Source organism: Saccopteryx bilineata, chromosome 3 (assembly GCF_036850765.1).
Source record: "Saccopteryx bilineata isolate mSacBil1 chromosome 3, mSacBil1_pri_phased_curated, whole genome shotgun sequence".
Taxonomy (NCBI): Eukaryota; Metazoa; Chordata; class Mammalia; order Chiroptera; family Emballonuridae; genus Saccopteryx; species Saccopteryx bilineata.
In genome coordinates this window covers 45914445-45927447 of record NC_089492.1, presented here as the reverse complement: position 1 = coordinate 45927447, position 13003 = coordinate 45914445, and the positions used below count along the sequence as shown (strand labels likewise).

General features: G+C 37.4%; 1 pseudogene; it reads right to left on the bottom strand.

Moving 5' to 3' along the window:
• Window positions 1-684: 684 nt before the first annotated feature.
• LOC136329766 (tigger transposable element-derived protein 1-like) lies at window positions 685-8331 on the bottom strand (annotated as a pseudogene).
• Window positions 8332-13003: the final 4672 nt, after the last annotated feature.

Below are 13003 nucleotides of genomic sequence, written 5' to 3'. Positions count from 1 at the left end.
CCCCTGATAAACACTTCACTTTTATCTATGCTCATGAGTCCCACTCAATTCTGAAATGAAACACTTGTTTAAATTGGTTTCTACTCTAAGGAGTGTGAAATTAATAAAGAAAAAAAACACCTTATATCTCAAACATTTTTACTAATTTCTGTGCAGATCTAGATAATTAACAATACTTTGAAACATTCAGATCAAAATTTCAGTATAAATTTAAAAATCCTTAATTGACCCTTTTTCATCATGATCTGACCTGTTGGGTTTTTTTTCCAACATTATATCAAACCACTTTTATCATCTCCCAAAGCATACCTGATTCAGTCACATTAATTGCTGCCTTGCCATGCTCTGTTATGCATTTAGAGTATGTTTTCTTTGAGTTGGCCTTACCACTTGCTCCCAGGTTTTAATTCTGTCACTTATTGCTGGCACAATCTTGAGAAAGTTACTACAGACATAACTCAAATATTATATATTGTAGGTTTGGTTCTAGACCACTGCAATAGTGACTATCACAATAAAGCAAGTCACATGATTTTTTTGGTTTCCCAGTACAAATAAAATTTATGTTTACACTATAATATAGTCTTCTAAGTGGGCAATAACATTATGTCTAAAAAATAATGTACATACCTTAATTTAAAAATACTTAATTGCTTAACAATATGCTAAACATTATGTGAGCCATCAGCAAGTCAATCTTTTTGCTGGCGGAGAATCTTGCTTTGATGTTGATGGCTGCACTGATCAGAGTAGTGGTAGCTAAAGTTGAGGTGGCTGTGGTAATTTCTTAAAATAAGACAACAGGGGGACCTGGCTGGTTGGCTCAGTGGTAGAGCATTTGTCTGGTGTGTGGATGTCCTGGGTTTGATTCCCAGTCAGGGCACACAGGAGAAGCACCCATCTGCTTCTGCATCCCTCTCCCTCTCACTTCTCTCTCTCTCCCGCTCCTACAACTGTGGCTCGATTGCAGTGAGTTATCCCTGGGCTCTGAGGATGGCTTCATGGCCTTCACCTTAGGCTGTAAAAAGAGCTCTTGTGCTGAGCAACAGAGCAATGCCCCAGATGGGCAGAGCATTGCCCTCTAGTGGGCTTGCCAGGTGGATCCCAGTTGGGGTGCATGCGGGAGTCTGTCTCTGCCTCCTCTCACTGAATAAAAATAATAATAAGAAGAAGACAACAGTGAAGTTTACTATGTTGATTATTTCTTTCATAAATAATTTCTTTATAGTATACAATTCTATTTGATAGCAGTTTATCTACAGTAAGATTTATTTCAAAATTGGAGTCAATCCTCTCAAACACTGCCACTGCTTTCTCAATTAAGTTGATGTAATAGTCTAAATCCTTTGTTATCATTTCAACAATTCTCTTATAACATCTTTACCCGGAGTATATTTCATCTCAAGAACCCACTTTCTTTGCTCATACATAAGAAGCAACTGCTCATTTGTTGAAGTTTGATCATGAGATTGCAGCAATTCAGTATATCTTCAGCTCTATTTCTAATTCTAGTTCGCTTGCTGTTTCCACCACATCTGTAGTTACTTCCTCTACTAAAGTCTTTAACCTGCAAGTGATTCAGGATGATTGGAATCAGTTTCTTCAAACTCCTGTTAATGTTGATATTTTGACCTCTTCCCATAAATCACAAATGTTTTTAATGGAATCTAGAATGGTGTCTCCTTTTCATAAGGTTTTGAATTTACTTTACCCAGATTAATCAGAGAAATCACTATCTACAGCAGCTATAGACTTATAAAATGTATTAAATAATAAGACTTGAAAGTCAAAATTACTCCTTGATCTATGGGCTGCACATGAATGTTATGTTAGCAGGCATGAAAACAAAATTAATATAATTTTACCTCTCCACCAGAGGTCTTGGATGACAGGTGAATTGTTAATGGACAATTTTGAAAAATCTTTTCTGATGAGTAGGTCTCAACAGTGATCTTAAAATACTCAGTAAACCATGTTGTAAACAGATGTGCTGTCATCCAGCTTTGTTGTTTCATTTATAGAACACATACAGAGTAGATTTATTAGAATTCTTTAAGGATCCTAGGATTTTCAGAATGGAAAAGAAGCATTGGCTTTAACTTAAAGTCACCAGCTACCTTAGCTCCTAACAAGGGTTATCTTGTTCTTTAACACTTTAAAGCCAGGCATTGGCTTCTCTCTAGCTATTCAATTTCTAGATGGTATCTTCTTCCAATATAAGGCTATTTCATCTACTTTAAAAATCTGTTGTTTAGTGTAGCCATCTTCACTGATAATTTTAACTAGATGTTCTGGACAAGTTGCTGCAGTTTCTACATCAGTACTTGTTGCTTCACCTTGCACTTTTATATTATATAGATGGATTCTTTCCTTAAACCTCATGAGCCAGATTATGCTAATTTCCAAGTTTCTTTCTGCAGCTTCCTCACTCCTCTCAGCTTTCATAGAACTGAAACTCAAGGTCTTGTTCTGGATCATGCTTTTGTTTAAAAGAAATATTATGGCTGGTTTTATCTTCTACTCAATATAGTAAAACTTTTTCTATATCAGAAGCACTTTTGATATTCTTCAATAACTTTTTCTTTTCATTCACAACTTGGCTACATCTCAATTTGTGATATGCCTTCCTCATTAAGCTTAATCATTTCTAGACTTTAATTTAAAGTGAGATATGCATGGCTTTTTCTTTTACTTGAACACTTAGGTCATTGTAAGGTATTAATTAATTTAACATTAATATTGTTGTATTTCTTGAAATAAAGAGGTCTGAGCAGGGGAAGAGAGATAAGAGAAGAGCTAGTCATTGAAGGAGTGAGAACACACATAACACTTATTAATTAAAGTTCACTATCTTATATGTGTATGGTTTATGGTTCCCTGAAAAAAATTACAATAATATCAAATATCACTGCTAACAGATTGATATAACAAAATAATAACAATAAAGTTTGAAATATTGTAAGGATTGCCAAAATGTGACATGATGGAGACATAAGGTGAGCAAATGCTGTTAGAAAAAAAATCACTGATATATTTGCTCCATGAAAGGTACCACACAAGCCTTTCTTTTGTAAAACTCAATATCAGCTAAGTACAATAAAATAAAGTATATCTGTAATGAAGTGTTTCTAAAAACACTTTTCTTATCTAGTACATGAAAATAATAATATTTATCACAGGATTTTTGGAAAGATACAATGACATGAAAGCTGGCATATTATGAGTGTTCAATGAATAATGACTGTTAATATTATTATTATTATTATTATTTGTATTTTTCCGAAGCCAGAAACGGGAATGCAGTCAGACAGACTCCCGCATGCTCCCAACCGGGATCCACCCAGCACACCCACCAGGGGGCGATGCTCTGCCCATCTGGGGCATTGCTCTGTTGCAACCAGTGCCACTCTAGCGCCTGAGGCAGAGGCCACAGAGCCATCCTCAGCACCCGGGCCAACTTTTCTCCAATGGAGCCTCAGCTGCGGGAGGGGAAGAGAGAGACAGAGAGGAAGGAGAGAGGGAGGAGTGGAGAAGCAGATGGGCGTTTCACCTATGTGCCCTGGCGGGAATCGAACCCGGGACTCCTGCACGCCAGGTTGATGCTCTACCACTGAGCCAACTGGCCAGGGCTATATTATTTTTTATTGTTATAATATTATTAGTCAACGCTGAGTTTGTTATCTGTTGTAGAAAATCACTGACCATCCTGTTCTAAATTACATCCTTTTTTCTGGATTCCCCTCAAACTCTGTGCAAATGTTTTCTCTCAGTCTTATTGCACCATGTTCTATTTTTTTTCTGCCCCACCCCCAATAAGATGGAAAAACCTTTTGAGAACAAGGAAATATCTTCCACCTCCAAGTTTAGAACATCTAGCAAAGTGCCTGAAACATTATCAGCTTTTCAATAAGTTTCTTTAATTTGTTTGCTGAATGACAAGAATACAAAAATACATAATTACCATTTCTACTATACCTTTTAGAACCAAAGTACTATTTTCAAAAAAGGTAATTGTTGGAGCATATGTTATTCAAAACAAAACTCCTGTTCTTTGGTTTTAAAGATAAAGTAATATGAATGAATTATATATTTCTTTTTTTTGTGTGACAGAGACAGAGAGAGACAGAGAAAGGGACAGATAGGGACAGACAGACAGGAAGGGAGAGAGATGAGAAGCATAAATTCTTTGTTGCAGCACCTTAGTTGTTCATTGATTAATTTTTTTTTTTTTTTTTTTTTTTTTTTTTTTTTTGCTTAGCACAACAAAGTTTACTTCATGCTTACATCATTGTGCATCAGGGACTTACTCTGGCTCTACTCCAAGTTGTTTTCATTCTGAGACCAAGCTGATGGAACATTCCCTATTTAGGAGAGTGTTGTTCTCAATGCGAAGGGAAGAGGGAGTATGGTGATCCATGAGATAGCAATCAAAGTTTTTGCCTAGGAATAACATACATCCCTTTAACTCATATTTTATTAGCAAAGTCACACATCCAAGTTTGATGTCGTCTGTGTAGGGATGTATAACCCTTCCATAGGGAAGGGAAACAAATAATTGTGAATACTACTATAATCTTCCACAGTACTCAGTCCTGCACTTCAGTTTTCCTTCTCTCTCCCATGACTCAAATGTCATATGTTGAACCCCCAGCCATCTCACTACTCTCTCTAGTTCAGAGTTTTATCTTTTTAATGACATTCAGTTAACTTTATAATCAGTAGCTCCCATACTGGATTTATTTTAGGTGTCTATCTATCTATAGCCCTTTAGATGGTCTTGTGACCCACAACTCCTGGCCACAGCTGAATGGACCTTCAGGGATGGCAAATGACTTAAGGATATCCAAAATATAAGCTCACACAGGCCTACAAGCTAGATCATTCAAATATAAAAAGAACTACCAAACAACTACCAGATACAGAATAAATATACCACTTCAGGTGGTACTTAAGATAGAAAGAATGCCTTGAGGTCGACTCAGAGCAGGTTAAAGCCCTTTGTAAGTTAGAAGTGAGGTGGAGAAGACTCACCAGTCCTCAGAACTGTCTTAAGTCCAGCACCAACAACATTGACTCTTACAATAAATCCCTATATCTATTGTTTCTTTCTTTCTTTCTTTCTTTCTTTCTTTCTTTCTTTCTTTCTTTCTTTCTTTCTTTCTTTTCTTTCTTTCTTTCTTTCTTTCTTTCTTTCTTTCTTTCTTTCTTTCTTTCTTTCTTTCTTGAGACAGACAGACAGACAGGAAAGGAAAGAGAAGCATCAACTCACAGCTGCAGAACCCTAGCTGTTCACTGATTGCTCTCCCACACGTGCCTTGATCAGGGAGCCCCAGCCAAATCAGCGACCCCTTGCTCAAGCCCGCAACCCTGGGCTTCAAGCCAGTAACCTTTGGGCCCAAGCCAGACACCATAGGGTCATATCTATGATCCCACACTCAAGCTAGTGACTCCATGCTCAAGCCCGATAAACCCGCGCTCAAGCCAACGACCTCAGAGTTTCAAACCTTGGTCCTCAGCATCCCAGGCTGACGCTCCATCCATTGTGCCACCACCTGGTCAGGCTGAATCCCTATTGTCTTGAGACAGTTTGAGTGGTCTCTGTCCTTATTATCAATAAATCTTGAATAAAGCCATTTTAAATTTAGAGAAATATCAGTTTTCAACTTGTTTCAGATGAGTTTAATTTGATCTTCCAATTTAGACTTTAGACCCCTAAAAAAAGGAACATGTTTGTGTTTTCCATGAGCTTGGTACAGTATAGAGCTCCATATCCTGCAAATGGCTTACCATCAGTTTCCATACACCTTTGCCTCATTACCATCATTATCATCTTTGACACTAACTCTTAAAAATCTACCTATAGCATTATTTTTGGGTAAATGTAAAAGGAAGTGCAAATTTCCCTACCCAGGAAACAGTCTCTATGCCTACTTAGCACACACTTCTTTCTGGGACCTTCATAATTGATGTGCTGTGGATTCTGGGCACAGAGTGAGCTTTTCAGCATTGCCATAGCCCAGTCTCCAAGCCTCTCATTCAGGTCTCCCAAAGTAAATTACTGGGTTTCAGATTCAGACTCTTAAAAGTGGGGTTAACACCTGGTTATGCTGAGGGGTAAATAGTAAAAATGAACAACCATCAACAGAACAGAAGCAACAGAGATGCTTAGTAGCAGCGAGTCCTCAATTTGCTTTAAAAAATGCCCCATATCCTCAAGGCAACCTAGACTGTCACATGAGATGGGTAAAGTGAACAGAGGAGAGGAGCATCTGGTGGCTGCTTGGCCTACTGGCCTGTTTCTGCAGAGCCCTTGGGTGTCCTTTTTCTCTCTTCCCCTATCCCTTCTGCCTTCCAATCCCCCAAGAAAAAAAGCAAAGTTTGGGGGAATGGGGGCAGGATAGACCATGAACAGTTTTCTCATGTGTGTGTTTGTGTATATAATCATTCAACAGAGAAAAGCTTTATTTGGGGTCTAAAAAGGCTACATAGCGCCTTTCCCATCCATGTAGACATTGATTTTCTGCCAACAAAAGGAAAAAAAATAGACAGATAGTAGGTAGGGAGATAGATAAGATAGATAGATAGATAGATAGATAGATAGATAGATAGATAGATAGATAGATAGATAGATACATAGATACATAGATACATAGATACATAGATACATAGATACATAGATACATAGATACATAGAGACAGATATTCACAGACAGACCCTGCCAGTTAGCATCAGCCCTTCATTGTTGGGAGGCATCCTTAACATGACTCCCAGGAGGTGAACAGAAAGGCTCTTCTGGAGGACTTGATATCTGGGTATACCACTGGTTGTCTGCCTGCAGGTGGAGAGAGGATTCCCTGAGGTTCTCTGTTAAGAGAAATGACCAACAGAGACACCAGCTGCTCTCAACATTTTCATATCTCAACATGAGGCAGCAGGGAAATCATTTGAGACCAGGGGCTGTCTCCAAACTCCTGTTTGCTTGACATATCCTAACAAAAGTCCAGAAACTGTGTGGCTTAAACAACAGAAATTCATCGTCTCAAAGTTCTGGAAGCTAGAAGTCTGAGATATAGGTGTCCTCAGGGTTGGTTCCTTCTGAGGGCTGTAAGAGAAAATCTGTCCCCAGCTTCTCTCCTAATTTCTGAGGGTTTGCTGGCAATCTTTGGTATTACTTGGCTTGTAGAAACATCACCACATCTTTGCCTTCATAGTACCATGGCATTCTACCTCTGTGCTTGTCTGTCTCCAAATTTCCCCTTTTTATAAGAACACAAAATGTGCTGGAATAGGGCCTACCCCAATGACCTCATTTTAACTTCATTGCTTCTATAAAGGCCTTATCTCCAAATAAGGCCACATTCTAAGATACTGGCACTTAGGACTTCAACATATTTTTGTGTAGGGGACACAATTTAATTCACACCAGGCTCATCTCATCTGTCCCAGCAAGCTGAAGCCTGTACTTAACCCGGCCAGCACTGAGTTTTATAACCAGCCAGACACATTGATATCTTCTCTGTTTGAATCTTGACTTCTTAGACTTACCAGCTACTGGGAATACAGACAGATTAGCTAATGTTAAAGCATTTCTAATCATTTCTGTGGTTTCTCCAAATTTGCCTATGTTCTCCCCTTTGCTTGATTATTCTAACAAATTCTTTTTTTTTTTTTTGAGGTAGTTTTAAAATTAAATGTATTGAGCCTGACCAAGTGGTGGCAGTGGATAGAGCGTTTGACTGGGACGCAGAGGACCCAGGTTCAAGACCCCAAGGCCGTCAGCTCGAGCGCGGGCCCATCCGGCCTGAGCTAAGTTCACCAGCTTGAGCTCAAGGTCGCTGGCTCAAGCAAGGGGCCACTTGGTCCGCTGTAGCCCCCTGATCAAGGCACACACGAGAAAGCAATCAATGAACAACCAAGGAACCACAACAAAGAATCGATGCTTCTCGTCTCTCTCCCTTCCTGTCTGTCTGTCCCTCTCTCTGACTCTGTCCCTGTCACAAAGAAAAATAAATAAATGTATTGAGGTGACACTAAAATTATATAAATTATATAGGTTTCAAGTGTACAATTTTAGAGTACATTATCTGAATATTATGTGCTCATCATCCAAAGTCAAATCTTCTGTCACCATATATTTGATGCTTTTGCCCATTACTACCTCTTACCCCTTCCTTCTGTTAACCACTATGCCATTGTCTGTGTCTATGAGTTTTTGTTTCCTTGTTTTTCTTGTTGCTTTCAATTTTATATCTGCATACGAGTGAAATCATATAGTTCTTGACTTTTTCTGACTCATTTAGCTCAGCAGGATACTCGCAAAATCCATCCATGTTGTCACAAATTGCAGTACTTCTTCTCTTGTGGCTGAGTAGTATTCCATTGTACAGATGTAACCACACCTTCAGTCATCTATCAAGGGACAATTTAGTTGTTTCTATGTCTTGGCCACTATGAATAATACTGCAATGGACATAGGGGAGCAAATATTTTTGCAAATAAATGTTTTCAAATTTTGTGGGGTAGATACCCAGAAAAGAGGTTGCTGGGTCATATGGTAACTCTATTCTTAATTTTTTGAGGAGCCTCAATACTGTTTTCCATACTGGCAGTCCCAGTTTGCATTCGCATCAGCAGTGAATGAGGGTTCCTTTTTCTCCACAACCTATCCAACACTTATTACTTGCCTTATTGATAATAGCCATTCTAACAGGTGTGAGATGATATCTCAGTGTAGTTTTGATTTGCATTTCCCTAATAGCTAGTGAAGTTGAGCATCTTTTCATATATCTGCTGGCTATTTGTATGTCTTCTTGGGGAAAGTGTCCAGATCTTCTGCCAATTTTTTAATTGGATTTTTTCTTGATGTTGAGTTGTATGAGTTCTTTATATATTTTGAATATTAAACTGTTGTTGGAGTTGTTGTTTGCAAATATCTTCTCCCAGTTGGTTTCCTTTTTTTTTTTTTTTTTTTTTTTTTTGCTGTGCATAAGTTTTTTTTTTTGTTTTTTTTAATAAATTTTTATTAATGGTAATGAGATGACATTAATAAATCAGGGTACATATATTCAAAGAAAACATGTCTAGGTTATTTTGTCATCAAATTATGTTGCAAACCCCTCGCCCAAAGTCAGATTGTCCTCCATCACCCTCTATCTAGTTCTCTGTGCCCCTCCCCCTCCCCCTAACTCTCTCCCTCCCTCCCTCCCATGTCCTCCCCCCCCCCCCACCCTTGGTAACCACCACACTCTTGTCCATGTCTCTTAGTCTCATTTTTATGTTCCACCAATGTATGGAATCATGTAGTTCTTGTTTTTTTCTGATTTGCTTATTTCACTCCTTATAATGTTATCAACATCCCACCATTTTGCTGTAAATGATCTGATGTCATCATTTCTTATGGCTGAATAGTATTCCATAGTGTATATGTGCCACATCTTCTTTATCCAGTCTTCTATTGAAGGGCTTTTTGGTTGTTTCCATGTCTTGGCCACTGTGAACAGTGCTGCAATGAACATGGGGCTACATGTGTCTTCACGTATCAATGTTTCTGAGGTTTTGGGGTATATACCCAGTAGAGGGATTGCTGGGTCATAAGGTAGTTCTATTTGCAGTTTTTTGAGGAACCACCATACTTTCCTCCATAACGGTTGGACTACTTTACAGTCCCACCAACAGTGAATGAGGGTTCCTTTTTCTCCACAGCCTCTCCAACATTTGCTATTACCCGTCTTGTTGATAATAGCTAATCTAACAGGAGTGAGGTGGTATCTCATTGTAGTTTTGATTTGCATTTCTCTAATAACTAATGAAGCTGAGCATCTTTTCATATATCTGTTGGCCATTTGTATCTCTTCCTGGGAGAAGTGTCTGTTCATGTCCTCTTCCCATTTTTTTATTGGATTGTTTGTATGTTTGTTGTTGAGTTTTATGAGTTCTTTGTAAATTTTGGATATTAGGCCCTTATCTGAGCTGTCGTTTGAAAATATCAGTTCCCATATAGTTGGCTGTCTGTTTATTTTGATATCAGTTTCTCTTGCTGAGCAAAAACTTTTAATTCTGATGTAATCCCATTCATTTATCTTTGCCTTCACTTCTCTTGCCATTGGAGTCAAGTTCATAAAATGTTCTTTAAAACCCAGGTCCATGATTTTAGTACCTATGTCTTCTTCTATGTACTTTATTGTTTCAGGTCTTATATTTAGGTCTTTGATCCATTTTGAATTAATTTTAGTACACGGGGACAGGCTGTAGTCGAGTTTCATTCTTTTGCATGTGGCTTTCCAGTTTTCCCAACACCATTTGTTGAAGAGGCTTTCTTTTCTCCATTGTGTGTTGTTGGCCCCTTTATCAAAGATTATTTGACCATATATATGTGGTTTTATTTCTGGGCTTTCTATTCTGTTCCATTGGTCTGAGTGTCTATTTTTCTGCCAATACCATGCTGTTTTGATTATCGTGGCCCTATAATATAGTTTAAAGTCAGGTATTGTAATGCCCCCAGCTTCATTCTTTTTCCTTAGGATTGTTTTGGCTATTCGGGGTTTTTTATAGTTCCATATAAATCTGATGATTTTTTGTTCCATTTCTTTAAAAAATCTCATAGGGATTTTGATGGGAATTGCATTAAATTTGTATATTGCTTTGGGTAATATGGCCATTTTGATTATATTTATTCTTCCTATCTAAGAACAAGGAATATTTTTCCATCTCATTGTATCTTTTTCGATTTCCCTTAACAATGCTTTGTAATTTTCATTATATAGGTCCTTTATGTTCTTTGTTATGTTTATTCCTAGGTATTTTATTTTTTTTGTTGCAATCGTAAAGGGGATAATTTTTTTGAGTTCGTTTTCTAATACTTCATTGTTGGCATATAGAAAGGCTATGGACTTTTGTATGTTAATTTTGTATCCTGCGACCTTACTGTATTGGTTTATTGTTTCTAATAATCTTTGGGTGGAGTCCTTCAGGTTTTCGATGTATAGGATCATATCATCAGCAAAAAGTGATACCTTTACTTCTTCTTTTCTGATATGGATGCCTTTTATTTCTTTGTCTTGTCTGATTGCTCTGGTCAGAACTTCTAGCACCAGTTGAATAAGAGTGGAGAGAGTGGACAACCCTGTCTTGTTCCTGATTTAAGGTAGAAAGTCCTCAGTTTTATGCCGTTTAATAGGATGTTGGCTGATGGTTTATCATATATGGCCTTTATCATGTTGAGATATTTTCCTTCTATACCCATTTTGTTGAGAGTCTTAAACATAAAATTGTGTTGTATTTTATCAAAAGCCTTTTCTGCATCTATTGATAAGATCATGTGGTTTTTGTTCTTTGTTTTGTTGATATGGTGTATTACGTTAACCGTTTTGCGTATGTTGAACCATCCTTGAGATTCTGGGATGAATCCCACTTGATCATGATGTATTATTTTTTTAATATGTTGTTGTATTCGGTTTGCCAGTATTTTGTTTAGTATTTTAGCATCTGTATTCATTAGAGATATTGGTCTGTAGTTTTCTTTCTTTGTGCCATCCTTGCCAGGTTTTGGTATGAGGGTTATGTTGGCCTCATAAAATGTGTTTGGAAGTATTGCTTCTTCTTCAATTTTTTGGAAGACTTTGAGTAGAATAGGAACCAAGTCTTCTTTGAATGTTTGATAGAATTCACTAGTATAACCGTCTGGGCCTGGACTTTTATTTTTGGGGAGGTTTTTAATAGTTTTTTCTATTTCCTCCCTGCTGATTGGTCTGTTTAGGCTTTCTGCTTCTTCATGACTCAGTCTAGGAAGGTTGTATTGTTCTAGGAATTTATCCATTTCTTCTAGATTGTTGTATTTGGTGGCATATAATTTTTCATAGTATTCTACAATAATTCTTTGTATTTCTATGATGTCTGTGGTGATCTCTCCTCTTTCATTTTGGATTTTATTTATTTGAGTCCTGTGTCTTTTTTCCTTGATGAGTCTTGCCAAGGGTTTGTCAATTTTGTTGATCTTTTCAAAGAACCAGCTCCTTGTTTTATTGATTTTTTCTATAGTTTTTCTGTTCTCTATTTCATTTATTTCTGCTCTGATTTTTATTATCTCCTTTCTTCGGCTGGTTTTGGGTTGTCTTTGTTCTTCTTTTTCTAGTTCCTTAAGGTGTGAAGTTAAGTGGTTTACTTCGGCTCTCTCTTGTTTGTTCATATAGGCCTGAAGTGATATGAACTTTCCTCTTATTACTGCTTTTGCTGCATCCCAGAGATTCTGATATGTCGTATTTTCATTTTCATTTGTCTGTATATATCTTTTGATTTCTGCACTTATTTCTTCTTTGACCCATTCATTTTTTAGAAGTATGTTGTTTAGTTTCCACATTTTTGTGGGTTTTTCCCCCTATTTTTTGCAGTTGAATTCTAGTTTCAAGGCTTTATGATCAGAAAATATGCTTGGTACAATTTCAATTTTTCTAAATTTGCTGATATTGTCTTTGTGGCCCAACATATGGTCAATTCTTGAGAATGTTCCATGTACACTAGAGAAAAATGTATACTCTGTCGCTTTGGGATGAAGTGTCCTGTAGATGTCTATCATATCCAGGTGTTCTAGTATTTCGTTTAAGGCCACTATATCTTTATTGATTCTCTGTTTGGATGACCGATCTAGAGCCGTCAGCGGTGTATTGAGGTCTCCAAGTATGATTGTATTTTTGTTAGTTTTTGTTTTAAGGTCAATAAGTAGCTGTCTTATATATTTTGGTGCTCCTTGGTTTGGTGCATATATATTAAGGATTGTTATGTCTTCTTGATTCAACTTCCCCTTAATCATTATGAAATGACCATTTTTGTCTCTGAGTACTTTTTCTGTCTTGTAGTCAGCATTATCCGATATGAGTATTGCTACACCTGCTTTTTTTTGGGTGTTGTTTGCTTGGAGTATTGTTTTCCAGCCTTTCACTTTGAATTTGTTTTTATCCTTGTTGCTTAGATGTGTTTCTTGTAGGCAGCATATAGTTGGATTTTCTT